Genomic DNA, 26,369 nt, shown 5'->3' with positions numbered 1-26,369 from the left:
GCTCCAGGCAAGCGGTGAAGCAATGGAGCACAAAATCAGGACTTTTAAAAGTCTGCTCCATGGAGGGACATCGCTCCAGAGGCTAAACCAGGGGGAAGCCCACGTGGGGTCAGCGTAACCCCCCATGGGGTCACAGAAGGACCCGGGGGTGTCTGAGTATCCCAGAGCTTACAGGTAATAGACCGGGTAAGCCAGGAACAGCGACAAAGCTGAGGATTGAGCTCTCAACCCAGGCTTACCTTGAACCAGTCATAGGCTGGGTGAGCTTGGAGCACAGCCGAAGGCCACGGAGATGGAAGTGACTGGGCACTTTTCTCCAAGTGTGAGCAATTGAGCACTTTCCTCCAAGTGCTGCCAGAGGCCCGGGAGACGGGGATGGTTAGGCACTTTTCTCTGAGGATGCACTGAGGAGCGGGAGGGACACCAAGCTCTTGGCTCCTCCAGGCCAAAAACTGGCAGGCCGCCATCTACATTCCTGTCCTCTGGAACCCTACAGAAAGTGCTCAGGGAACAAAAGCTCCTGAAAGCAAACCCGAGCGAATTACTTAGCATGGCCCCTGGTAAGGGCAGTGCAATTCCACCTGGGGCAAAGAAACTTGAGAATCACTACAACAGGCCCCTCCCACAGAAGATCAACAAGAAATCCAGCCAAGACCAACTTCACTCACCAAGAAAAACAGGGAATTCCAGAGGAGGAGAAAGCAAATCTTAACTGGACAAAATGACAAGGTGGAAAAACTCACCACAAAAAAAAAAAAAGAGCAAGAGGCAGTACTGAAGGCTGGGGGCCTAATCAGTACAGACATTGGTAATATGACAGATCTAGAGTTCAGAATGACGATTCTCAAGGTTCTAGCTGGGCTCGTAAAAAGCATAGAAGATATTAGAGAAACACTCTCTGGAGAGAGAAAAGCCCTTTCTGGAGAAATAAAAGAACTAAAATCTAACCAGGTTGAAATAAAAAAAGCTATTAATGAGGTGCAATAAAAAATGGAGGCACTTACTGCTAGGATAAATGAGGCAGAAGAAAGATTAGTGACATAAAAGACCAAATGACAGAGAATAAAGAAGCTGAGAAAAAGAGAAACAAACAAATACTGGACCACGAGAAGAGAATTCAAGAGTTAAGTGACACTATAAGATGACACAACATTAGAATAATTGGGATTACAGAAGAAGAAGAGAGAGAGGAGCAGAAGGTATATTGGAGAGAATTATTGTAGAGAATTTCCCTAATATGGCAAAGGGAACAAACATCAAAATCCAGGAGATGCTAAGAACGCCCCTCAAAATCAATAAAAATAGGTCCATACCTAGTTACCTGATAGTAAAATCTAAAAGTCTTAGCAACAAAGAGAAAATCCTGAAAGCAACCTGGGAAAATACTGTCTGTAACATACAAGGGTAAAAACATTAGATTGGCAGCAGACCTATCCACAGAGACCTGGCAGGCCAGAAAGAACTGGCATGATATATTCAGAGCACTAAGTGAGAAAAACATGCAGCCAAGAATACTATATCCAGCTAGGCTATCATTGAAAATAGAAGGAGAGATAAAACGCTTCCAGGACAAACAAAAACTGAAAGAATTTGGAAACACCAAACCAGCTCTTCAGGAAATATTGAAAGGGGTCCTCTAAGCAAAGAGAGACACTAAAAGTAGTAGATCAGAAAGAAATGGAGACAATATATAGTAACAGTCACCTTACAAGCAATATAATGGCATTATATTGCCATTATAAATATATATTGCCACTATAAATCAATAGTTACCCTGAATGTTAATGGGCTAAATGTCCCAATCAAAAGACACAGGGTATCAGAAAGGATAAAAAAACGAAATCCATCAATATGCTGCCTACAAGAAACTCATTTTAGACCCGAAGACACTTCCAGATTAAAAGTGAGGGGGTGGAAAACAATATACCATGCTAATGGACATCAGAAGAAAGCAGGGGTGGCAATCCTTATATCAGACCAAATAGATTGCAAGCCAAAGACTATAATAAGAGATGAGGAAGGACACTATATCATACTCAAAGGGTCTGTCCAACAAGAAGACCTAACAATTTTAAATATCTATGACCCTAACATGGGAGCAGCCAACTATATAAACCAATTAAAACAAAATAAAAGAAACACATTGACAATAATACAATAATAGTTGGGGACTTTAACACTCCCCTCGCTGAAATGGACAGATTATCTAAGCAAAAGATCAACAAGGAAATAAGGCCTTAAATGACACACTGGACCAGACAGACATCACAGATATATTCAGAACATTCCATTCCAAAGCAACAGAATATACATTCTTCTCTAGTGCACATGGAACATTCTCCAGAATAGACCACATTCTGGGTCATAAATCAGGTCTCAACTGGTATCAAAACATTGGGATCATTCACTGCGTATTTTCAGACCACAATGCTCTGAAGCTAGAACTCAGTCACAAGAGGAAATTTGGAAAGAACCCAAATACATGGAGACTAAACAGCATCCTTCTAAAAAATTAATGGGTCAACCAAGAAATTAAAGAAGAATTTAAAAAATTCATGGAAATAAATGATAATGAAAACACAACGGTTCAAAATCTGTGGGACACAACAAAGGCAATTAGGTATACAACCTAACCCTACACCTAAAGGAGCTGGAGAAAGAACAACAAAGAAAGCCTAAACCCAGCAGGAGAAGAGAAATCATAAAGATCAGAGCAGAAATCAATAAAATAGAAACTAAAAAAACAATAGAACAAATCAATGAAACTAGGAGCTGGTTCTTTGAAAGAATTAATAAGATTGACAAACCCCTAGCCAGACTTATCAAAAAGAAAATAGAAAAGATCCAAATAAATAAAGTCATGAATGAAAGAGGAGAGATCACAACCAACACCAAAGAAATAAAAACAATTATAAGAACATACTATGAGCAACTCTATGCCAACAAATTCGACAATCTGGAAGAAATGGATACATTACTCTAGAGACATATAAACTACCACAACTGAACCAGGAAGAAATAGAAAACCTGAACAGACCCATAACCAGTAAGGAGATTGAAACAGTCATCAAAAATTTCCATACAAACAAAAGTCCAGGGGCAGATGGCTTCCCAGGGGAATTCTACCAAATATTTAAAGAAGAATTAATTCCTATTCTCCTGAAACTTTTCCAAAAAATAGAAATGGAAGGAAGACTTCCAAACTCATTTTATGAGGCCAGCATCACCTTGATTCCAAAACTAGACAAGGATCACATCAAAAAAAGAGAATTACACACAGCATAATCTCTTCCAGTTCCATCCATGTTGCTACAAAAGTTGGGTATTCGTCCTTTCTGATGGAAGCATAATACTCATGCTGAGTGAAATAAGTCAAGCAGAGAGAGTCAATTATCATATGGTTTCACTTATTTGTGGAGCATAACAAATAGCATGGAGGACATGGGGAGTTAGAGAGGAGAAGGGAGTTGGGGGAAATTGGAAGGGGAGGTGAACCATGAGAGACTATGGACTCTGAAAAACAATCTGAGGGTTTTGAAGGGGCAGGAGGTGGGAGGTCAGGGTACCAGGTGGTGAGTATTATAGAGGGCATGGATTGCATGGAGCACTGGGTGTGGTGCAAAAATAATGAATACTTTTATGCTGAAAATAAAAAATAAATTGAAAAAAGAGAGAGAATTACAGACCAATATCCTTGATGAACACAGATGCAACAATTCTCAACAAAATACTGGCCAATAGTATCCAACAGTACGTTAAAAGGATTATTCACCACGACCAAGTGGGATCTATTCCAGGGCTGCAAGTTTGGTTCAACATCCACAAATCAATCAATGTGATACAATACATTAATAAAAGAAAGAACATGAACCATATGATACTCTCAATAGATGCTGAAAAAGCATTTGACAAAGTACAGTATCCCTTCCTGATTAAAACTCTTCAAAGTGTAGGGATAGAGGGCACATACCTCAATATTATCAAAGCCATCTATGAAAACCCTACTGCAAATATCATTCTCAATCAGGAACACGACAAGGATGTCCGTTATCACCATTGCTGTTCAACATAGTACTACAAGTCCTAGCTTCAGCAATCAGACAACAAAAAGAAATTAAAGGCATCCAAATTGGCAAAGGAGTCAAACTATCACTCTTTACAGATGATATGATACTATATGTGGAAAACCCAAAAGACTCCACTCCAAAACTGCTAGAACTTATACAGGAATTCAGTAAAGTGTCAGGATATAAAGCCAATGCACAGAAATCAGTTGCATTTCTCTACACCAACAACAAGACAGAAGAAAGAGAAATTAAGGAGTCAGTCCCATTTACAGTTGCACCCAAAATCATAAGATACCTAGGAATAAAATTAACCAGAGAGTCAAAGAATCTATACTCAGAAAACTATAAAGCACTCATGAAAGAAATTGAGGAAGACACAAAGAAATGGAAAAATGGTCCATGCTCCTGGATTAAAAGAATAAATATTGTGAAAATGTCTATTCTACCTAAAGCAATCTACACATTTAATGCAATCCCTATCAAAATCCCATCCATTTTTTTTCAAAGAAATGGAACAAACAATCCTAAAATTTATATGGAACCAGAAAAGACCTCAAATAGTCAAAGGATTATTGAAAAAGAAAGCCAAAGTTGGTGTCATCACAATTCCAGACTTCAGGCTCTATTACAAAGCTGTCATCATCAAGACAGTATGGTACTGGCACAAAAACAGACACATAGATAAATGGAACAGAATAGAGAGCCCAGAAATAGATTCTCAACTCTATATTCAACTAATATTCGACAAAGCAGGAAGGAATGTCCAATGGAAAAAAGACAGCCTCTTCAGCAAATGGTGCTGGGAAAATTGTACAGCCACATGCAGAAAAATGAAATTGGACCATTTCCTTACACCACACAAATGGATGAAGGACCTCAATGTGAGAAAGGAATCCTTTAAAATCCTTGAGGAGAACACAGGCAGCAATCTCTTTGACCTCAACAGCAGCAACTTCTTCCTAGGAATGTCGCCAAAGATAACAGAAGCAAGGGCAAAAATGAACTATTGGGATTTCATCAAGATCAAAAGCTTTTGCACAGCAAGCGAAACAGTTAACAAAACCAAAAGACAATAGACAGAATGGGAGAAGATATTTGCAAATGACATATCAGATAAAGGGCTAGTATCCAAAATCTATAAAAAGCTTAGCAAACTCAACGCCCAAGGAGCAAATAATCTGATCAAGGAATGTGCAGAGGACATGAACAGACATTTCTGCAAAGAAGACATCTAGATGGCCAACAGACATATGAAAAAATGCTCCACATCACTAGGCATCAGGAAAATACAAATCAAAACCACAATGAGATACCACCTCACACCAGTCAGAATGGCTAAAATTAACAAGTCAAGAAATGACAGAAGCTGGCAAGGATGCAGAGAGAGGAGAACCCTCCTACACTGTTGCAAGCTGGTGTAACCACTCTGGAAAACAGTGTGGGGGTTCCTCAAAAAACTGAAAATAGAGCTACCCTATGACCCAGCAATTGCACTACTGGGTATATATAGATACAAACGTTGTGCTCCGAAGAGGCTTGTGTACGCGAATGTTTATAGCAGCAATGTCCACAATAGCCAAACTATGGAAAGAACCTATATGTCCATCAACAGATGACTGGATAAAAAAGTGGTATATATACACAATGGAATACTATGTGGCCATCAAAAGAAATGAAATCTTGCCATTTCCGACGACATGAATGGAACTAGAGGGTATTATGCTTAGCGAAATAAGTCAGTCGGAGAAAGACAACTATCATATGATCTCCCTGATATCAGGAAGTGGAGATGCAATGTGGGGCATTGGGGGGTAGGAAAAGAAAAAATAAAAGAAGACGGGATTGTGAGGGAGACAAACCATAAAAGACTCAATCTCAAAAAACAGACTGAGGGTTGCTGGGGGGAGGGGAAACGGGAGAGGGTGGTGAGGATATGGACATTGGGGAGGATATGTGCTATGATGAGTGCTGTGAAATGTGTAAACCGGGCGATTCACACACCTGTACCCCTAGGGATAAAAATACATTATATGTTTAATTAAAAAATAAATAAAAAAATTTTTAAAAAGCTTTTCTACTCTGTGCTGCAATGCTTGCATATATCAACTTGATATCATCAATAAAAATGCCCATACAAAGTCAGCATGTCAGTATTCAGTTCTTCCTTTCTTGAGAAGAGAAAAGAGTCTCTGTTGGTAGATTCGATATTTTGTTTGCTGTGTGTTGGATTTAACTTTAAGAATATGGTATATTGTGAGTAAGAACTGAACAGTGAAGGGTGATGATTTCAAAATATAGTAGAGGAAATGAAGCATAGGAAAACAATGGAATTAGAACCAGGCTAGATCATCACCAGTGCTGTAAAGTGTGCTAAAATCAGGTAAATGGGACAGAAGAGAAAGAACTCATTGTACAAAATAAGGAATAAGATTGTTGTAAAAAAGTATGGTTAGAAAGTGTGTATTCTCTTTTTTTTATTTCAGTCCCACAGATTAATTTTAGTTTTCATAAAATATGTTAGTTTTCTTTAACGATTTATTTATTTGACAGAGATCACAAGTAGGCAGAGAGGCAGGCAGAGAGAGAGGAGGGGAAGCAGGCTCCCTGCCAAGCAGAGATCCCGACTCGGTTCTTGATCCCGGGATCCCGAGACTATGACCTGAGCCAAAGGCAGAGGCTGTAGCCCACTGAGCCACCCAGGCGCCCCTAAAATATGTTAGTTTTTTAAATACAGAAAACATGTAAGGAAGAGACAGCTTTTCATTTCACCACCCAGACAGGCCTTCCAGCAAGAAAAGAAAAATACATAAAAGTGCAATTACAAAAAGCAAATTCAAAAAAATTTGAAGAGTAAAGATAGCCATATTGTGAAAAGGAAAAGCTTTACTTTTTTTTAAGTTTCTGTCTCTTAAAGAAGTCACTATTTTTTTTGAAGGTTTTATTTATTTATTTGAGAGCAAGACCATGAGAGAGAGCATGAGAGAACAGGTCACAGGGAGAAACAGCGGGACCCCAATGCGGAACTTGATCTCAGTACTCCAGGATCATGACCTGAGCCAAAGGCAGTTGCTCAACCAACTGAGCCACCCAGGCACCCAAGAAGTCACTATTAATAGTTCCTTATTAATCTTTTTAGATAAAAAAAACTGGGCATATATTACTGTGTGTGTTTGGGTGTATTCATGTATTTAGCTATCAATGTGTGTGCCTGTGTATGCATATATTATTCATGTATTTAGCTATCTATGTGTGTGCCTGTGTGCGCATATATTATTCTGTTCTGATTATATTACTCAAACAAACTACCCCAAAATGTAGTGGCTTAAAACAAATAATACTTTTATTGTATCTTATGATTTTGTGAATTAAGAATTTGAGCAGGGCCCAGTCAGGCAATTCTTCTGCTCTGCACTGATTGGTTCTCTAGGAAATATTCATCAGGCAGCTGGTCTGGTCTACACTGTCATTTTACACTGCAGCTCAGGAATCTCAAAGAGCAAGACAGAAGCCAGAATTGTCATAGGGTTATTATATGTTCTTTATCAGTTAATAGTCTAGCCCAAATTGTAGTGGCTTAAAACAAATAAGTCCCATGATTTGGGACTTAATCTCAGAACCCTGGGATCATCACCTGAGCTGAAGACAGCGACCTGACTGAGCCACCCAGGCATCCCTTAAAAATATTTATTTGAGAGATAGCACACATGTGCATGAGTTGAGGGGGACAGAGGAAGAGAATCTTCAATCAGACTTCCCACTTGAAGGTGGAGCCCAATCACTCTAAGAACATGACCTGATGTGAAACTAAGAGTTGGGTGCTTAACCCAACAGAAATCAATGAAATAGAAACTGAAAGAACAGTAGAACATATCAGCAAAACTAGGAGCTGGTTCTTTGAGAGAATTGATAAGATTGATAAACTCCTGGCCAGACTTACCAAAAAGGAAAGAGAAAGGACCCAAATAAATAAAATCATGAATTTTATTTATTCATGAGAGGAGAGATCACAACCAAAGAAATGCAAGCAATTTTAAGAACATATTATGAGCAAATATACACCAACAAATTAGGGAATCTGGAAGAAATGGATGCATTCCTAGAGACATATAAACTACCAAACTGAAACAGGAAGAACTAGAAAACCAAAACAGACCCATGACCAGCAAGGAAATTGAAGCAGTAATCAGAAATTTCCCAAAAAAGAAGAACTCAGGCTGGATGCCTTCCCAGGGAAATTCTACCAGACATTTAAAAAAGAATTAATACCTATTCTTTGGAAGCTGTTTCAAAAAATAGAAAGGGAAGGAAAACTTCCAAACTCTACTTATGAGGCCAGAATTACTTTGATACCCAAACAGGACAAACCCCACCAAAAAGAATTATGGGCCAGAACATGTATGCCAAAATTCTCATCAAAATACTAGCCAACAGTACATTAAAAGGATTATTCACCATGACCAAGTTGGATTTATTCCTGGGCTGTAAAGTTGGTTCAATATCCACAAATCAATCAATTTGATACCTACATAAATAAAAGAAAAGATGAGAACCATACGATCCTCTCAATAGATGCAGAAAAAGCATTTGACAAAGTACAGCATCCTTTCTTGATTAGAAGTCTTCACATTATAGGGATAGAGGGAACATACCTCAATATCCTAAAAGCCATATACAAAAAGCCCATAGTGAATATAATTCTCAATGGGGAAAAATTGAGACTTTGCCCCTAAGATCAGGAACACAGCAGGGATGGCCACTATCACACTGCTGTTCAACATAGTGCTAGAAGTCCTAGCCTCAGCAATCAGACAACAAAAAGGTATAAAAAACACCTGATTCTGCAAAGAAGGCAAACACCCACTCTTTGCAGATTACATGGTACTCAATGTGGAAAACCCAAAAGACACTATCCCAGAATTGCTAGGCCTTGTACAGGAATTCAGCAAAGTGGCAGGATAGAAAATCATGGCCCAGAAATAAGTTGCATTTCTATACACTACCAATAAGACAGAAAAAAAAAGAATTTAAGGAGTTGATCCCATTTATAATTGCACCAAAAACCATAAGATACCTAGGAATAAACCTAGCCAAAGAGACAAAGGATCTCTACTCTGAAAAATATAGAACACTAATGAGAAAAAATTGAGGAAGACACAAGGAAATGGAAAAAAAAAACAAAAATAAAAACAAAACAAAACAAAACAAAAAAACCCTTAAAACCCATATTCATGGTTTGGAAGAACAATTACTGTTAAAATGTCTATGCTACTTAGAGCAATCTATACATGTGATCCCTATCAAAACACCATCAATTTTTTTTTTTCACAGAGGAGGAGCAAATAATCCTAAAATTTGTATGGAACCAGAAAAGACCCTGAATAGCCAACAGAATGTTGAAAAAGAAAACCAAAACTTGTGGCATCACAATTCCGGACTTCAAGCTCTATTACAAAGCTGTCATCATCAGGAAAGTATGGTACCGGCACAAAAACAGACTCATAGATCAGTGGAACAGAATAGAGAACCCAGAAATGTACCTTCAACTCTATGGTCAACTAATCTTTGATGAAGCAGGAAAGACTATCAAAGAGGAAAAAGACAGTCTCTTCAACAAATAGTGTTGGGAAAATTGGACAGCCACATGCAGAAGAATGAAACTGGGCCATTTCCTTACACCACACACAAGATAGACTCAAAGTGGATGAAAGACCTAAATGTGAGAGGGAATACATCAAAATCTACAGGAGAACCAGGCAGCAACCTCAGCCACAGCAACTTCTTGACACAACTCGACATGGCTAGACACATCTCCAAAGATAAGGAAAACAAAGGCAAAAATGAACTGTTCAGATTTCTTCAAGATAAAACGCTTTTTCAAAACAAAGAAAACAGTCAACAAAACCAAAAGACAACTGATAGATTGGGGAAAGATATTTACAAATGACATATCAAATAAAGGGCTAGTATCTAAAATCTATAAAGAAGTTATCAAACTCATCACCCAAAAAACAAATAATCCAATCAAGAAAGGCAGCAGACATGAACAGACATTTCTCCAAAGAAGACATACAAATGGCCAAAAGACACATGAAAAAAATGCTCCACATCACTTGTCATCAGGGAAATATAAATCAAAACCTCAATGAAGTAACATCTCACATCAGTCAGAATGGCTAAAGTGAACAAATCAGGAAATGACAGATGTTGGTGAGGATGCAGAAAAAGAGGAATCTCATACACTGTTGGTGGGAATGCAAGCTGGTGCAGCCACTCTGGAAAACAATATGCAACTTCCTCAAAATTTAAAAATAGAACTGCCTTTTGACTTAGCAATTGCACTACTGGGTATTTGCCTCAAACATGTGAATGTAGTGATCCAAAGGGGCACCTGCATCCCAGTGTTTAGAGCAACAGTGTCCCCAATAGCCAAACTACGTAAGGAGCCCAGATGTCCATTGACAGATGAATGTATAAAGAAGATGTGGTACAGACAGACACACACGTGCATGCAGGCACGTGCACACACACACACACACACACACACACGCTGGAATATTACTCAGCCATCAAAAAAAATTAAATCTTGCAATTTGTAATGACATGGATGGAACTAGAGGTTATTATGCTAAGTGAAATAAATCAATCATATAAAGACAGTTATCATATGATATCACTCATATATGGAATTTAAAAATCAAAACAGAGGATCATAGGGGAAGAGAGGAAAAAATAAAACAATGAAATCTGAGAGGTAGACAAAACATAAGAGACTCTTAATCATAGGAAACAAACTGACAGTGGCTGGAGGGAGAGGGAGGTAAGAGGATGGGGTAACTGCATGAGGGACATTAAGGAGGGCACGGGATGTAATGAGCTCTGTGTATTATATAAGACTGATGAATCACCGAACTCTACATCTGAAACCAATAATACATTATATGTTAATTATTTGAATTTAAGTAAAAAATTGAAAAGTAATCTACTTTGAAGGATTATAAATATTGAATAGGATAGTATACATAAAAGCATGTTTTGCAAAGTTAAAGTACAGCAAGCAGTACCTAATTTTTCTAAATTAAAATAAATCTGGCTCAGAGACTCCATGTTAAAGGAAGGTATCCAATATTAGTCATTACTGGCAATGGGGAATGCAGGAGAGGCTTTTGCTATCAGGCAAATATGTAAGAAGGAGACTCTGCCCTTGAGTCCATCATGGTTGCCCCTGGGATATTGATTGTGCAAGCTCCTTTGGCCCACTGAAAGGCCCCCTTTGAAATGCCCACTGAAGGCCCATTGTATAAACTCTATGCCAACTGTGGGCAATGTAATATTTTGTTGCAGCTCCCAACTGTGGGCAATGCAATATTTTGTTGCAGCTCCCAAGGTAATGCAGCTTGATGATCATTCATATCAGCAAACATCATTTCATTCCTTAGAAAATTTGTGCTATTACTGAGTATTTACCCTAAAGATACAGATGTAGTGAAAGGATGGGTCATATGCACTCCAATGTTCATAGTGGCAATGTCAACAATAGCCAAACTGTAAAAAGAGCCAAGATGCCCTTCCACAGACAAATGGATAAAGAAGATGTGGTCCATATATACAATGGAGTATCACTCAGCCATCAGAAAAGATGAATACCCAACTTTTGCATCAACATGGATGGGACTGGAGAAGATTATGCTGAGTGAAATAAGTCAAACAGAGAAAGTCAGTTATCGTATGGTTTCACTTACTTTTGGAACATAAGAAATAACATGGAGGACATTAGGAGAAGGAAAGGAAAAGTGAGGGGCGGGGAATAGGAGGGGAAGGCGAACCATGAAAGACTAGGGACTCTGAGAAAGAGACTGAGGGTTTTAGGGGGGAGGGAGGTGGAGGAATGGGTGAGACTCATGGTGGGTATTAAGGAGAGCTTGTATTGCGTGGAGTAGCAGAGCAACAATATTACATATAACAGCAATGTTATATGTAAACAATGAATCTTGGAATACTATATCAAAAACTAATGATGTATAGTCACGAATATAACAATAAAAAAATTTAGAAAAAGCTCACACACAAAAAAATAAAAAATAAAAGAGAGAGAGAAAGAAAAATTGTGCTATCTCCTAGAGACTTTCACACAGAACACACTTAGAAACTCATCTTTACACCATTAGTATCAAGTCACTAGAACCCCTGGTACCTTTAGGTAACTCTCCTTTCAACCCAGCACCTATGTCAACCCCTGTCTCCTCTCTCCTGGGAACACCTAGTAAAAATTTTCCTCTCATGTAAGAGTCTGGACAGGACTATACAACAGGAGCCTCACAATTTCTCTTTGGGGTCAGGAAACATGAAAACCATTAATAACCCATGAGAACAGAAGGTCAGAACTTCCTCTAAGACAAAAGGGAACATTAACTTTTATTCCTTCTGGAGTCCCCTCTGGCAGGGAATAGAAGAAGCTGTCAATAGCTTGGTAAATTATCCTACCTCAAATGAAGGCTGCTTAAAGCTGGGAAAGAATCCCTACAGAGGAAAATTACCCACTCTTGTCATTGCCTACCAAACCTCCTCTTCATAAGGAAGCACTCCTACACTTCTATAAGAATCAGTTCTGGGGTGCCTGGGTAGCTCAGCTAGTTAGTCATCTGCCTTGAGCTCAGGTCATGACCCTAAGGTCCTGGATTGAACCCCACGTCAGGTTCCCTGCTCCGAGGGCCTTCTTCTCCCTCTCCCTCTGCTGCTTCCCTGCTTCTGTGTGCTTTCTCTATCTCTCTATGTCAAATAAATCTTAAGAAAAAAAAATCAGTTCTTTCCCTGCTTCCCCATCCCCACCAATGAAGGAAAGAAAAGTCCCCTGGGAGAAATAAGGAGGCAGCCTCTACAAGTCTCTGAACCTGCCACTTGGCCTTCCTAATAAAAACCAAATGTGGCCTTGTGACCCCAGTAAAATAGCCTAGTTTAGGCTCTGATCCAGGGCCAGTGGAAGTTCTAGGCGAAAAGCCTCAAGAGAAGAGCCCCTTCAGATAGCCTGGGCTCCTTCACTGCAACTGCCGATTGGGGCACAAATCTGTGTTAATCCTTCTGATGGCTGCCCCAAGGAACCTGATTGCCTTAGGCACCACCAGGCTCCAGAGAAATTCACAATGCCTGAAGCTGGGATCTGGGGTCCCCATGCCCAGTCAACAACAAGGTACCAATCCATGCATTTTTGTCCATCCTGACATTAGGTTTAGAGATTAAGCTTGAGGTTGAAAAATTCAGGTAACCCATTCCCATTGCATTATATGTCAGGGACAATTCTCTGGGCACCAGACTATATCACTAATGTATAAATGACAGTCTCCTGAAATTTCATAACACTGGGATCCTGAGTGTGGGCACAAAGCACATCTTTTTCTAGAGAAATTGATCCTCATCTCTCCAATCATTTTTCAGCTAATATAGTTCTTACTTTTTATGATCATGATGCTTTCTCATTGAAGCAGGAATATGAAAGAAAGGAAAACAATCCTAGAAGCAGAACAAAAGTATGAGATCACTTGTGGATGGTATTACCATGTAATTTGGACAGATGACTTCCTATACATTCTGAGTGTGCAAAGTCTGTCTCAGTACATCATCCAATGTTTCTCTGAATGGAAACAATAGACATTAGATATGACTTGTTATGTGACCCAAGGCCATTAACTCAACCCATTTGAGCCTTCACATCTCCCTTGGTTAGAAGTCTTCAAGCCATAAAAACAAGGAAAATATCTCAAAATCGGAGTTACATACTTTGAGATCCCTAGTACTTGCTTTTCTGTCAATTGGGTGACCCATTCTCTCTGATGTTCAAGCTATGAGAATTTAATTTGAAATGATGGATGTACTATATTAAATATATTAATAAGAACAGAACTTAAACCTTGAAACTGTAGGGTTTCCTTCCTCTTTAAGTGTGGCTAGGTCTACAGAAACTGAAGGTTATTTATTTAGACCTATGGTCTGTGACCTAGGGCAAAGTGGAGAGACTGATAGAGCCAGGATGAGCCATATGACACCTAGCTTTTCCTCCCCTATAAGTCTGAATACTGGTAAGTCAAATGGTTCTGAGGGCTTATTTTATTTTACCATTCAGGATAAACCCATACTAACTTTACCTCTCTGCACCACCTTTTCTTCCTTCTTTGCATGCTATAGGCTCTGTGTTGTTTACTTGCCAGCTGCCACTCCATTTAGCCATTAAACAGTTTTGACCTTGATGACTTGGATATGAATGAGGACAAAGATCCATATGGCACCTTTGGCCACTTTTGCTTCAGCAAACTTAATAGGGTGTCCAAGAAGAAACCCTTGCATTAGGAAGACTTCTAAGAAGATTCCAATCATCCCCACTTCCGGATGTTCACACTCTCATGTAATTACTCCTCCCCTTGAGCATAAGCTGGATTTAGTGATTTGCCTCTGACTAATAGAAAAAAGGAAAGGTAATGGGATATCATTTCCATTAGTTTACAAAAGATCATAACTTCTGTCTTGTTTGCAGACTCTCTCCTTGCTTTGATGAAGTAAGCTGCCATGCTGGAGAAGCCCATATGACATCAAGCTCTAGCCAAGAGCCAGCAAGGTACTGATGATCTCATTCCAACAGACTTTGAGAAACTGCATCCTGCCAACAAATGTGTCAATGAGTATGAGTACAGGAGTTGGTCCTTCCCCAGTCAAGCCTTCAGATGAGAATGTAGCCTCAGCTGACATCTTAATTACAGCCTTGAAGCAGAGAATCCAGGTAGGCCTTGCCTGAATTTATGACCCACAAAAGCCATGACATAATAAGTATGTATTTTTTAAGCCACTAAATTTTGGAATATCCATTACACAGCAATAGATAATTAATGCACCCCTCCATTACTGTAACCTTGGTATAAAATGTTGCATGTCTGGGAAGGCAGCACCATATAGGATGACAGTTTCCCTGGCAACATCCCTGGAAGTACTCTCTACATGCTCAAAGACTATCCCATATGCTCATATGTTGAAATGGTATCATTGGGCTGTAATAAGCCTGAGTATCCTCCAGGAGGTGAGGCGTAGATGACAGTAAATCATCCCACCCGACAAATAATTTGGGAGCAGATGAAAAGAATTTGAGTCAACTTCTACACTGTAAAAGTTTTTCTCACTATTTGTAAAGGTCTGAAGGTTTTCAGAGTAAGCTCTTTGTACTTTTTATGAAAAAAAAATATATAAATATTTTAAATATAGGGCATCAGAGCAGGATCAAATAAACAACCCCCGGATAAAACTGAGAAGACTACTGTCTGGCTTCTTACAAGGAACTGGTGTACTTGAGGAAGCCAAAAGAGTTAATAATTAGGAGTTGAATGCACTGCTTCCTTTACCTGAGTGCAAGCCCCAGCCCTAGTCTCAGTGCGCACACAGAGTAAAACCACTCTCTATTAGAAGAAATATTTATTGAGGAGGATTAATATTCTTGGTTGTACTGAAGGTTGTTCTCATCAGAGAATATACTGTCATGAAAACTGTGAGGCTTTCTCAACAAGAACTGAATGATTTCTTTAGGAAAATTTTTCTCCCTGGAAGTTCTGGAGAAACATTTTCTGCTTGAGTAGAAGAGTCAAATCACAAAACACAGTACTTTTGTTAGGGTCTCTCCTGGTGGCCCAAAGGACCTGGCATACTTGATGCACACAAGTGGGGCTTGGATGAGGCACAGACTCCCCAGAGGCCATAGAAGAAGGGGGATGACTGTCATAATAGCTGATCTTTGAAGGCCTCAGCTTTCTGGGGATGTCTGACCCTGTTCTTTCTGACATTTGTAAGACGGTTCTGGTTAGCACAGACAGCTTCTTGGCTGCAGGAGTTGATACTTGCCCATTTCTCTTGCTGTGGGTCAGAGAGAGTCTGACAGTTGGAGGGATGTCACTTGTCAGGCCCTATTTGGGCCTGTACATCCTCCTGCTGCTGGCTTAACTCTGAGGCCTCAGATCCATATATATGTGCCAGCTTCTCTTCTAGTACCTTCCCAAGTGAGCTTGTGAGCTTCAGAAAGCTGATCACTCCCAAAAGTAGCCACATTTTCAATTGGGTCTTGGTGCTGCGCTAAGGTGGACATGAACATGGATTTTTGCTGGGGACTTTCTTGATGCCCTGTGAATTTTTCTTGGAATTGATCCACTGAAAAAAAAAATTGCCTCATCTTTTTTCTGAAGTAACTTCAAGAGGAAACTGTTCATTCTGTGAACAGAGTTGGGGAAGCACTCTCTCATTTTCTGTCCTCAATGCAGTGACTCTTCTCTCTGCCTACAGATGTCCCTACTCCTAAGTCCTCACTTCTGCATTTTCTTGCTTTGGGATCCTGAGGTCTCACTTCTTCTTTGTGAGAAGTTCATAGGCTGTACCTTACAGACAGCCAGCTTCGAGTCCCAGGATTCCTGCTGATGCTCTGTGCTAATTCTGCTGTCCTTCAGTTGGATGTGCAGCACTTGGGATGCTTCCATGTCCCCACTGCACACACTTTGGGATTGAGTCAGTGAAACCTTGGAAGTCAAGCTATCTGAAGGAAGGAGTATGTCAGTTGGACATCCTTGAGCCTGGTTATACTCCTCAGTCTGTAGTCTAAAAATTAACTTACTCAGGATCTGTCCTTTCAGGTCTGATAGTTTAGAATCTTGGGGAACCAGTATTTTTGGTGAGGGGTGTTCTGTGATCAGGGAATCTACTTCTGTGACCAGGATCTACTTTACTCATGTTGACATTTATCATTTTGTAGCTTCCCAGCTCATTGTTCTCATTGTTTTTCAAGGTGTCCCAAGATTGGGGTTGAAGGTACAGAGCTCCTCAGTGTCAAATATATCCCTGGACAAGTTGGGCATGACAAAATGTTCTAAATTCTTCTCTACCATCACTTTGCCCTGCTACATTTCTACTTTGTTACTGGAACTCACATTCTCATTCATTGGCTCATGTCCAGCCCCAGCTTTCCTTGTGAGCACCTCTGGGCCACATGTGTTGTCTTGTACAGTCTCACTGGGTCACACTTGAGCTATTATGCTGTGTGAAAGGAAGTCTGGGTGCCCCACTCAGCTATCTGGATGCACTCTGCAGTTTTATGGTCAGTGTCAGGGCTTCAGGTCCCCCATCCTTCATTGCCCACAGATGACATAGTGAGGAGAGGATGATCCACAGTGGGGACTGACTTTGTTGTTCTCACCCTGTTTCCCAAAAAAGATTTAGAGCTTTCCTCACAAAGTTTAAAGAAACTCAGCTTTGGAATCCACCCCAGAAATATGCATGGCTGAGGAGGGAAAGTTAAATTGGGGAAAAGACCATGTTTTGACTTCTCTCATGTTTTGACTTCTCTTGAATTCTCTTCTCTCATATAGAATTTTATGGATTCAAGAACCCTGAGGGGTAGACCCCACATTTGCCTTATGTAAAATCTTATCATATGGGCCTCTAGCACCTGTCATGTACTGGGATCAAGAAAAGAATGCTCTAGAGTGGTGCTCTGGCAGTAAATCCTACCCACCATTATTTTTAGAATCTGTGTTTTCTGTAGCAATCTGGGGACTCCCAGAGAAAGGCAGTGTATTGTCATCAGCCACCCACGAATAACACACACCTATAAGAATCCTACCCCCAGTGATCTGCAAAACTTCTTGCTTATATGTAATCTAAGAATGCTCTTCATTTGATTCTAGTCTGTGCCCTTCCTTGAGACATTTAATAATTCATTCCCTGAGTGATTCCTTGAATGACACACACAGTTAGTTGTCACCAAGGCAGCCCTCAGACCTTTCTGAGACCCTTTGTGGGCTGTTTTCTGGACTCTTCCCCAGGATATATCCAAGATTACTCCTCATATCCTTCCTAGCTGGAGCTTTGTTTGGACCCTCTCATGGAACCTTTCAGGGAGATGCAACTCAGTCTTTGCTAGATCCCTGCTACTATGGCCCTCAAGCTCAGAGAATTATGAGTGAACATGTCTGCCTTTTTGCTGAGAGATTTCTGTTCATTTATGCTGAGGCTCCATCAATGCTAGGGGCTCTAGACTTCTACAGTCATGGAGACACCACCGTGGGATTACCTTCCTTGGACTATGTAACTCCAGTGTCTCCTGGGGTTCACAGGTGATATGAAAATGGCCAGGAATGATGGAGACTGGTACATAAGCATAGGATGACCAGATAACAAATGGAAGGTTGGGAGTTTGAAGACAAGTGGTTTCTTGAGATTTCTGGAACACAGGGACTAAACCCTACAAAATTCCTGTTACTTCTGCAATACGTGCCATTTCAGGTGTTGATTTTCTGTCAAGATATGAGGGTCTGACTCATTCTTGGATATATGAAAAAACACTGCATAGTCCCTAATCTGGGATGAAGAAAAAGATGGGAGGCAGGACTGGAAATAGACCTGGATTTTCACCTGAGTGAAATATGGGAGCTGGGATTGGGGCAGGGTTTGAGGCAAGGGCTGGGGATGTACACCAGGGAGAGCAAGGGATTGGGAAAAAGGAAGTGGTGGAGATGCTTGCATTTTGATAGCAGAGATATTATGAATTCCATTGAATAAGACAGTGTGAGAATCTAGTGGGGAAATACTACTAGAAAATAGGACAGTGGCTATGAAGGACTCATTGTGAAAAGAAAGAATACCTCAGAAGTACTGGGTATATTTCTGATGCAAGTTTCCTGCCAAAGCCTTGATATAGATGAACTGTTGATAGAGAGCTGCTCTGGTTTGCCTTCAGTGTTCCAGCCAGTTTTGTGGGCTGTAGTGAGCTGTACATCAAATGGCTGTAACAAATTCCCCAAAGATGTCCATTGGCATTCTGACCACATTTGTTTGGGAAATGGCCCCTTCTGCTTTCTTCTCTAAAATCAGAAAGCCATTGTCTCTCCAAGAGGGGCTGAGAGTTAAGACCAGGGAAAGAAATTCCACTGGCCTCCTTGTGCTTAGTAGCAGAGTCTCTCCAGAGAGAGGTTTCTGGTTGATGGAGGTAGACTTGCTTTTGCTGAGAACTGGAGTGTGATAATGTGGGGAGGAACATGTTCTTGGCATGAGCCTGCCAGGAGGAGAAATCTGAACTTGACAGACTTGAAGAATCACTACGTCTGATTATTGGGACATCAGACATAGCCCTGGTGGGCTATCCACTGACTTCTCAGGAACAGGGTTCAATGAGATGGAAATCAATTTGGATTGAGTCACAGTTAATGGGCAGTCTGGCAGTGGTGAAACAGTTGGTGGAGCATGATGACAAGCAAATGAATCAGTAGGATTCCTTGTCTGAGACAGATTTGGTAAGAGGTTGATATCTTGTGAAATGGTGGGGTTAAGAGCAGAGATGGTATTTAGAAGTTAAGTAGCCTCTGGTTGGAGAACAGTATCCCCTTTCTAAATGTCATGTAGTTTGGAAGGGGGAATGGCAAGGGGATGGGATATGGAATGTCTCACTGGAAACTGAGAATCCAAGGCTTTTGACTCTAGTAGCAGAGTGTGACCAGAGGATGAGGGTAAGAAAAAATCAGCTAAAGGGGTTAGGTGAGAAGATGGTGGGGGGTGGTAAAGAAGGCTCAGGCAAAGGGGCTGGTATTAGGTCTCCTGGACAGACTGCTGAGAAGTCAGGGGATAAAGTGAATGACAAATCAGTCACAGGAGGGGTGGAAGCCAAGGGGATAACAGAGGGAGTAGTATCTTCCAGAGCCTCAGGGAATAGCAGCTGATCCATCTCAGCAGTTGGGGTATTACACACATCACAGAGGGGGTCTCAACATAACTGTTGACAAAAGTGAATGGTGTCATGATGCCGCCTAGAAGGCTGTGGGAGACAGGAGGTACAAAGCTGCAGCTGGGACCAGAATGAACATAAGTGACCCTGGCAAAGGTAGGTTCCCCATTCACATCCCCAGGACTTTCAAATTCTAACTCTGAGGATTTTCCATCCCATGTCAATTCCAGGCTTTCCTGAGGCTCTAGAAGTTCAAAGACTCTGCTTAAAAGTGGGGTACAGGAAAAAAGGTAATGTTTAGTTACCTTTCTAGAAGAGAAAGCACATTTCTTGCCTCCTCTACTTGACTCTGGCAAGTTCTCCAACCCAGGAAACCAGGAGAATGATGAAGATAGAAGCAAAAGAGCTCAGAAAAAGCTAAGTAGAATGTCCTTTACATGATACCGTAGGTAGATTGGACTTGGAGAGCTCCAAGAATTAGGATATAAGGTCACACGATCAATGCTTATAATAATAAGACCTATATTTTTCTATCATTCACAATGGGCTTTTCTACATATTATCTATGCTATGTCATTCTGAAAACATCCTATGTGGATCATAAGTCAATGGTCATCTCAAAGAGGAAATTGAGTATCCATGATGTCACAGGTCTTTCACAAAGTCAGGAGACAGAGATTCTGACTCTTGACACCTCACATGGCCACCTAATGGGCAACACCTATTGTCCAGATCCATCACTGCTTCATGCTCAGTAATGGTCAGAGCAGGAAATCTGAGAAGGGTTTTGTACTCTGACTACCTTGCCATGAGCCTCTCTTCTGAGGCCTCTATTTTCTGAGAGGGAACATATCTAGCAGCTGGCTTCCTCAGAGATCATGGACCTGAGCCCTTATGGAGAAAACAGCAAGGGTCACCTTAGAGACCTCAGGTGGAATAGGCAGACGCTTACCTTTCAGAGCCCCACCTTTCCTCCTCCTCTTGGCTCTGCCTTGATGTTAGAACAAAAATAAAAGAATGAGGGGGCTTGGGACCATGTCTAAATCTTCTTTCAGAAATGGAGACATTCTTTATCCAAGTATAGTAGGACTTTAATTAATAGAACTTTGTGTTCCTTGCTTTTTTCAGTTTTTAAGGTGGTAAAGTATTGTCAATATTTACTTCTTTGAAAAACTCAGAGGAGGATTTTGTCTGGGAGGTCCACACTTGATATTCTCAGTCAGAATTCCACTGTTCAATGAGGACATAGAAAATGAAGTCCAACAGTCACATATATGCTGCCTCAGGTAGGACCCTGTATCCTAGGTCATAGCTCCAAATTCACTGTCTTATCAGAGGCTAAGCACTCTTCTCCTGATCAGTCCAGGCTTGATCAAGTGATGCTGGACATGGGAATGTGACTCATGATCAGCTTCTGGGAAACTATTCTCTTACACAGACCTCATACTCTCAAAATAACCTAATTCAGGACTATAGAATCCCTGTATTTGGGATTTTACCCAAGACCTACCACCATACCCAGATAGACTGTGAGTTTCAAGTAGAAACCTTAGTCCTTCCTTAACCCTTACCCCTGCCAGGCCTCTTTTCCTGGAAGAACAAATATCTGTTCTTTTAAGACTTCCCATTTTAGGTATTTCTCTAACCCTATCAAAAGCATTTATAAATCTGGGAAAAGGAACAGGAAAACAAAGAATCCATTCTCTGAAGGGCAACCTCTGGATTGAAAAGACTAAAAAACTGAACAGACTAAAAATCAATGACTTTTCTTGGAATAATAGTGACAAACAACTACCTCAAATCTCCAGAGAGTATCAATGCAGAAAAATCATACCTAAGATTAGCTTACCTGAAACAGAGGGCACTGGAGGCTCAACACTGCTCTCCCGGTAGGAACACTTAAACAGACACTTCGACAAATTGCTGGAGGAGGCCTATGGCCTAGCATGAGAGTGAGAAATTCCTGGACTCACAATCTGATGGGACCCCCTCCCCCCCACTTATATGGGTTTTATTACCAGGAACCCAACCTGGTTCTCATAATAAATAGCTACGCCCCCCCCCCCCCAATGCTCTCTGGCATTTTCTGGCCAGGAAGAGTAGGGTTAGGGAGATAGGTAACCATTTTGAAAATATTTTGAAATATTCCCAGAGTGTTTTCCATAACAAAAGCCTACTCAGAGGGGAAAAGCCTACCAGAGCATTATGCCCCATGGGAGAAGGTAAATTACCCAACTATGGCAGCCGCCTCTAGATTTCCTCTCTCATCCAAAGAGTGGAACAAAACAAAATAAAAATCTCTGAAACACTAGTGAACATCACAATCCAGGAACATAAGGCCATCATTAAAAGACAAATGATTAATCATATCCCCTCCCCTCACACCTTACTACAGTATTGACGGCTCCAGTGTAGGAACAGGATCACAGCTAAAAAGAGCTGCAAGGTATGGGTTTTATTTAGGGAGATTTAGGGAAACCTAAAAACAGTACGGGAGACAAAAACAAGGATACTAGAGGAAATGGCAACCTCTGATATGTATAGCTACAGTAAATATTAAACACACCCCAACACCTAACCAGATTAACATAAGACTTCACATTAATGGTCTCTTTATTTCAGTTCTGATTACCCAATACATCATGTTTGGCTTTCAAAGAAAAATTACAAGACATGCTAAAAGACAGGAAAAAGCAAACTGTTAAGACAAACCAAGCATCAGGTTCAGAAATTACACATTTCAGAATTCTCATATGCAGAAGCTAAAGTAAACATGATTATTATGTTAAAGGCTCTAATGGAATAGGTAAATGACATAGGAAAGCAGATGATGCATGTAAGCCAAGAGAAGGAAATTCTACAAAAGAATCAAAGGAAATGTTAGAAAACAAAAGCAGTATGACAAATGAAAAATGCCTTTGATTGAATCATCTGTAGGTTGCATACAGTTAACGAAAGATATGTGAGTCTGCATAAATGTCATTAGAAACTTGCCAAACTGAAATACAAAGAGAAAAAGAATTTTCTTAATCCTAAAATCTAGAATATCCAAGAACTGAGTTTCAAACTGTGTAATATATATGTAATTGGAATACCAGAAGAAAGCAGAACAGAAAAAATGTTTGAAGTAATAATGGCCAAATACTTTCCAAGATTAAAAACAGATTAATGATACATTGTGAAAGTTCAGAGTACACCAAGCAGGGAAATACTAAAAAAGTCTATACCTGGACATATCATATTCAAACTGTAGGCAAACAAAAGATAAACTTTGAAAGAATCCAGAAGGAAATAGAAACACTACCTCTAGAGGAAAAAAACATAAAAATCATGACTTATTATCATAAACCATGAAAGTAAGAGATTGGAGTGAAATGTTTAGTGTTGAAAGAAACAACAACCAAAATTTTATATCTATTGATATTATTCTGCAAAAGTAAATGAGAAATAAAAATTTAGACAAATAAAAACAGGGAACTCATCACCAACAGACCTGCCCTGCATAAATGTTAAAAGAAGTTCTTTGGCAAGAAGGGAAATAACTCAGACCTACAAAAAGGAAAGAAGAGAAGGAATGAATGAAGCTCAAATAAAACTTTCATTCATCTTATTCTCATTTGACCTAATAATAATAATGATAATGTGTTGGGTGATCATAGTATATGGATAAGTGAAATGAATGGCATCAATGTTACAAGGGACAGGAGGAATTGGACACTCCTGTACTATCTATGAAGTGATATAACATTATATGAAAGTGGGCTTAGAGTAGTTGTAAATGTATATTACAAACTCTAGGACAACCACTAAAATATTTTTAAACACAATAATTGATAGACTAACAAAAGTGAGAAAGTAGAATTATATATAATGCTTGTTTAAAACCAGAAAGAAAAAAAAAAAAAAAACAGGGAAAGAGGGGAAGTATAGGTATAATGAATAGCACATAGTATGGACAAGGGAGAGATTTTAATCCAACTATATTTAAAAATCACTCAATGGAAGTGGTCTAAATTCACCAATTAAAAGAGTAGACTGGGCACCTGGGTGGCTCAGTGGGTTAAGCCTCTGCCTTCGGCTCAGGTCATGATCTCAGGGTCCTGGGATCAAGGCCCGCATCAGGCTCTCTGCTCAGCAGGGAGCCTGCTTCCTCCTTTCTCTCTGCCTGCCTCTCTGCCTGCTTGTGATCTCTCTCTGTCAAATAAATAAATAAAATTAAAAAAAAAAAAAAGAGTAGACTGTCAGAGCAGATTAAAACAAAACAGAACAAAACAAAAAACAAGACATAGTTATATGTTGTCTATAAAATACCCACATTAAATACAAAGATACAGATAGATTAAAAGCAAAGGGACAGAGAAAAATGTACCATGCTAACACTAATGAAAAAAAAAAAAAAAACAGGAGTCACTCTATTACTTTTGGACAAAACAAACTTCACAACAAGGAAAATTACCAGGGGTAAAGAAGAGCATTACACAACAACAAAGAGGTCAATTCTCCAAGAAGACAGAACACTCTTTAACAGGTACACATGTAACAACATAGTGTCAAAATAAGTGAGGCAAAAACTGGTACAATTGCAAGAAAAAATGGATGAATCCACTGTTATTGCTGGAGATTTCAACAGCCCTTATCAGAAATGGGAAGACTCAGCAGGCAGAAAACCAGTAAAGATATAGTTTCCCCAAACATAATCCTCAATCAACTTGCTCTAATTGACATTTATAGAATACCTCATCCAACCACAGAATACACATACTTCTCAAGCTCACATGGAACGTTCACTAAGATGGACCATATTCAAGGACACAAAACACACCTTAACAAATATAAAATAGAAATCACACACAGTATGTTTTCAGACCATAATAGACTTAAACTAGGAATCAACTACAGAAAGATAGCTGGAAATCCCAACATGTTTAGATTAGATTAAATGACACACTGCTAATACACAGGCCAAGAAAGGAGACTCAAAAGAAAAAAAAAAAACTATTTTAAACCAAATGAAAATTAAAATACAATTGAAGGGGCACATCGGTGGCTCAATCGGTTAAGCATCTGGCTTTTGGTCTCAGCTCAGGTTATGATCTCAGGGTCATGAGTTCAAGCCCTGTTTTGGGCTCTACACTGAGCATAGAGACTCATAAAATAAAATAGAATAGAATTAAAAAAACTACTTAGTATTTGTAAGATTCAGCAAAAGTATCATTTGGAAGTTGTTTTGAATTCATCTGTTTGAAAAGAAAGATTTAGTATCTCTGAGGGTCTTTATTTACCTGATTGAATTTGTTTCCAAATACTGGTAAAAACAGTTTCCTCTTTTGGTAGCACAGCACCAGGAGGAGGAACCCCACCCAACCCAGGAAGGCAAGGATGGGAAAACTGAGCAAGTGTAATTGGAGTTCAGCCATGGTGTAGTACGGTTTCTCAGACATAGATGATTCACATCATTGCAAGTGCACTCCTGCCTCAGGCAGCTGGGCATGGAGAATGCATGTGCTAGACTAGAGTTCCAGGCCCACATCACAGGGCTTTAGTATAGACACCAAAGGTTCCTGAGTGCTGGGGAGGGGACAACACAGGATAGAGAAACTCACATGCAACCCTTTTCCCACTATGCAGCCCAGCAAATGTGTCCATCCTTCCTGGTATGTTAGATGCCTCCAGCCTACCTTCCTGCTCCACCTAGTCACATATCATATATTTACCTTGGTGAAATGTTCTTGGTCCCCTGTTATCCTGATATTACCTGAGACCCTTCTCTCTACTTGTTGATCTCACTTTGGACCTCAATTCATCTCTGAAGGTTTGGTGTACCCCGGGATTTACATTCTCAAGATCTACTCTGCCTTCAGCTGCAGCTCTCCCTCAAGCATTTTTCCCTAAATGAAGTCAGAAATAGACTCAGCCGCAGCCCCACCCCCACAGCTCCTTAAAAGTATTCAAAAGGTTCACCAAAAAGCATGAGAAAGCAGAATAGCCTGTACCAAGGAACAGAAAGCATGACAAAGAGGGAGACAAGGGCATGACATATCCATGGAACTGAGGCAAACAATTTAAAAATTTTTAGTAATTCTATAATTTCACCAAATCCCTCTTGGGCTATTCACACCCTATAGATTCTCTTCCACATGTATAGTGTCTCTCCCTGCTGCTCCCTCTTTCCTCTCTGTCCAGTCCCCCTTCTCCCCCCAACATTTTTAAAGGTTCCTTTATTTTACAGAGCAAGTGTGCTGCATCACAGCAGACCAAACTCACCTTGATTTAGGAAGTGAGCTCCTCTATCATAAGGTCTAATGAGCACAACTGTAACTATACCTAGCAATACCTTTTGGATTTTTGAATGACAACCTTGTTTATTTCTTCCATGAAACGTGTTTTTCCCACATACCTTCTACCTTACCTTTTCACCAAAATGCCTTATTGTCATCTCTACCAATTTTACATGATAATGTCATTTTTGTTGATGGTTATATGTATTTATTTCTTCTCCCCATGTTACCTAATCATTTAATAGTTGAAACCATTACAGCTTCATTGGTTAGATTATAAACTGTTGAAAT

General features: G+C 39.9%; 2 pseudogenes across 2 annotated transcripts; both read right to left on the bottom strand.

Moving 5' to 3' along the window:
• Window positions 1–16,393: 16,393 nt before the first annotated feature.
• LOC309846297 (spermatogenesis-associated protein 31D1-like) lies at window positions 16,394–17,514 on the bottom strand (annotated as a pseudogene). The gene is made up of 2 exons: window positions 17,495–17,514; window positions 16,394–17,117 (listed from the first exon to the last, which is right to left on the bottom strand). The product of its transcript is annotated as a spermatogenesis-associated protein 31D1-like (transcript).
• A 73-nt stretch (window positions 17,515–17,587) lies between these two features.
• LOC309846296 (spermatogenesis-associated protein 31D3-like) lies at window positions 17,588–26,236 on the bottom strand (annotated as a pseudogene). The gene is made up of 2 exons: window positions 26,210–26,236; window positions 17,588–19,466 (listed from the first exon to the last, which is right to left on the bottom strand). The product of its transcript is annotated as a spermatogenesis-associated protein 31D3-like (transcript).
• Between the last annotated feature and the right edge of the window lie 133 nt (window positions 26,237–26,369).

This window comes from Mustela nivalis (genome assembly GCF_964662115.1).
Source record: "Mustela nivalis genome assembly, chromosome: 13".
NCBI classification, from domain to species: Eukaryota; Metazoa; Chordata; class Mammalia; order Carnivora; family Mustelidae; genus Mustela; species Mustela nivalis.
This window is presented reverse-complemented; position numbering and strand designations above follow the sequence as displayed.